The following is a 3,779-nucleotide window of genomic DNA, read 5'->3' as shown; positions in this document are numbered from 1 at the left end:
AATTGTTCTTCCTCTCCAATTCTCTCACTTTCTTTTTCCTTTACTCTCTATATTTCTTTTATCCTCCTACTCCCCGTCCTTCCTCCTCTCTCTTTCTCACTTCTCCATCTTACCACTCTTTCCTTGTCTCTCTCACACTTTCTCCTTGTTCCTCTCTCTTTCTAAATTGTTCTTCCTCTCCAATTCTCTCACCTTCTTTTTCTTTTACTCTCTATATTTCTTTTATCCTCCTACTCCCTGTTCTTCTTCATTTCTCTCTCACTTCTCCACCTTACCACTCTTTCCTTGTCTCTCTCACACCCACTCTATCTTTCACCCTCTCTCTTCTCTCTTTATCTCTCTCTCTCTGTGTCTATCTATCTATCTATCTATTTATCTCTCTCTTTCTATCTATCTCCTTCACTTGGACCAATGAAAGAAACCCTATGCCACAACAAAATCTTTCTTCAAACAAGCTTCCACACTGTATTCACTTCTAATAACATTAACATCCTTTACTCAACAAAAAATGTCTCAGCATTTATGATATCTAATATTTAACTCCATAGGCCATGAAATTCAATCCAAATCAAGAAATTTTTTTCTTTCTTGAAGGCAAATACATTTTATTCCACATTTTCTCGACTCAGAAATAGTTTACCATATCATCTGAGAATGTGATTTGAGACAGGCTGGCATTCTATCCAGAGGAAGATATATCTCACATCTATATATTATGGTGCCCCATAAAAAAGTACCCACACCAGTGCCACATAAGAAGCACCCAGTACACTCTGTAGAGTGGTTGGCATTACGAAAAGCATTCAGATATAGAAATCATGACCAAACAGGCAATCGGAGCCTGTTGAAGATCTCCAGCTGGCCAATTCCTGGTCAACCCATGCCAACATGGTAAACAGACATTAAATGATGATGATTTCATAAGAAATACAGTGAAGAAAGGATTAAGTACATTTATTCTGGTCATTCATCATTCATTAAGCAAAGATGACCCAGTTTTTGAAAATCAGGCCGGGTGTGTACAGTGTCACTGACCCAAATAAACCTACTTTACCCTATCAATAACAGTTCTCCTATCACCACCACTACCATCTGTTCCAATGTGACTAGCACACTTGACACCACCCATTTTTGAAGTGTTCACATTTAGACAGCATTCTCTGCTGGAAATCTTATTTACATTAATGATAGCCATGAGATTAGATTTTAGCTAGTTTTATAATTCAGCATAGTTTCAGGGAAGAAATGTTTTGTTAAGTTGGTTGTTTTCCGTCACCAGTTAACTCTTTTGTAACTTTTATATCTGTCATGGGTAAAACCAAAATCTGAGAAGATGGCTTGTGGTCAGCATCAGCAAGTATTGTACATTGAGATTTGTGAGTTTGAATTAACCCATAAACTGCGATAGGCCACCTCAGTGGTCAACGCGACAGTGCGATAGGCCACCTCAGTGGCCAATGCAACAGTGCGACAGGCCATGGAAGTAGGGCATGATCTGACCTAATTTTGATGACATATAATGTATGCAGACGATACCCTTTCACCCCAGAAACAGTGTAGCCAATTACAGAAGTTAAGAAACACTGAGTATTTTTTTCGAGTGATAGATCGATGTTGATCTTTACTCAAAATAGGCTCAGCAGTTCGTGTTACATACAGCAAAATCCCAGCAATTTATGGGTTAAATTTGTATGGCATGGAAAGAAGAGGAGTCTAACATCTCAGGACCATCTCTTCAGCTGAGAGAGACAGAGAGAAAACATTTCCTTTCTTTTAATTAGGACTGCTTATGTGTTTCAATTAATTTTTAGTGTAATCAAGAGTTTAAAAGGCTTTAATAACATATTTGTAACTCTGTGAACTTTCACTTGTTCCAGACTGTAACCATACTGGAGCACTCTCTTGGCTGGTACTTGGACACATCATTAGCAATGTTTCCTGGGGCGGGGGTCATCAGATGTTTTAGTTCCTTCAGCAATTTGACACCCTCACCTAAGTGACCTAACCAGTGTTGGTCAAGGCCCAATTTGTGTCCGGTTTGTACTACCCCAGGTTGAAATGTCTCTTCCAAGGCTCACACTTTGTAATCCACAGCCACCTCAATGCAACTTCTGCTGCCATCACAATCAACTTGATGACCTTCTTTCTAATGGATCCTTTGATGGTCAAAATGTTGTAGGCTCTGCAGAGGTATGACCTGCAAACAGTCTGCATCCCACCCCTATGGGATCATGCTTTACTCTCCACATATATTTCCAGTACAACTCCTCGACCCCAACATATTTTGTTTTCTTCCTCTCATCTGCATCCTCAGTATAGTCCTCCCAGAAAATGGAACATTCCAACAGATCCACCTGTTTGGATATTCCCAAGTTCAGCACCATGTCTGGCCTAAGCAATGTTCAGGTAACAATTTCTGGGCACTTCAGCTGCATCCTCAGGTGATTTTTAGCTCTCAGTTTTGTACCAATGCTAACAGACCCAGGGAAGTGGTCCTGGTTACTGGCAGCACCTCCTTTGTTGAGCAGAGGCACATGCAATGGCTAATCTCACAGCAAGTGGTGTCTGCTATGGCCTTCAGAACCTGGTCATGGTGTTATAATAGTGTCCTGTGCTTAGAAGTTTTGGACAATTATTGAAGGTGTATTCCAGGGTTCTTCTCAAGTACAGGGAGCAATCTGGTGACTCCATCATTCATTTCAGAACAACTTGGAAGTACTTGGTAGAACGTTATTAACTGCCTGAATCAGGAATTTATTTGTTTCGATTCCACACTTCAAAGTTCAGGCCATGAAACTTTGTACGCCACTGTTTGCTCCCATCCATATTCTCTGGTGTTGCATTCCAACATCCTTGCTTGCATCTCGTTTCAAATCAAGGCACAGAATAGTAGATAGAGACATTGGTTTATGCAGTACAGTAACCTAGAGGCACTGAGTTCTATCTCATGTAAGGCACTAAAGTAATTCTTTTAATTTAACTGAAGCAAATAACTATCATGAAACACAGAGAGTGGAATGAAAACAGTGTACCGTTGTAGATCAAATAAAGAGTTAGGTTCAAAATTCCCATACAACAATTGAGTTCAACACAAGACACCTGAAGTAGGCTGGAGTGTACATAGCTAAACCATAATTAAAGCAACAATCAAGATGATGACATAGGTTTGACTACTGTAAGCAGTGTATATAATATAAATTCCTCGTCTCAATAGTATAGAATTGTACTGTTGGCTTTTGTTATATTCTAAATACTAGTTTAGGGTACTATTATATTTGTTCTTCATTATATTCCAACACCCACCTAATATTCTAACATACGCATTGGTGTTTTGTGCAGTAATTTTCCAAGCACTATCTCAGTGTACCATTATTCGTTCAGCTTTTATATAGTTACATTCCAAAACACCAGTTTAATATACTAACAGGTATTTGTTGTTTTGTTATGTTCTGTCTTCCGAATACCAACTTAATATACCAACATATGTGTATATTTGGCTTTTGTGTGAGTCGTGTTCCAAATACCAATTAAATATACCAATATATATTCATTATTTGGTACATTCAGAGCATTAATTTGATATATCAATGTGCGTTTAAGGTGGCTTTTGTTATACAACTTAACAGACTTTAAATGTAAACTGTTACATTAAAAATTTTGTTTAGAATATAAGCACTTGAAAGATGATGATAGTTTTGTTTCGTTGAATCAAAGAGAGTTTCAGGTGGGTTGCTATCAAAAGAGTTATATATATATATATATATATATATATATATATA

The 3,779-nt window shown here is 38.0% G+C and overlaps 1 protein-coding gene across 1 annotated transcript in view; it reads left to right on the top strand.

Annotated features, from left to right (window-relative positions):
• LOC106870489 (dynein axonemal heavy chain 12) overlaps positions 1 to 3,779 on the top strand; it is a 262,917-nt gene that overhangs the window by 247,347 nt on the left and 11,791 nt on the right. The window lies entirely within an intron of this gene.

The sequence above is a fragment of the Octopus bimaculoides genome, chromosome 11 (assembly GCF_001194135.2).
Source record: "Octopus bimaculoides isolate UCB-OBI-ISO-001 chromosome 11, ASM119413v2, whole genome shotgun sequence".
NCBI lineage: Eukaryota > Metazoa > Mollusca > Cephalopoda > Octopoda > Octopodidae > Octopus > Octopus bimaculoides.
This window is presented reverse-complemented; position numbering and strand designations above follow the sequence as displayed.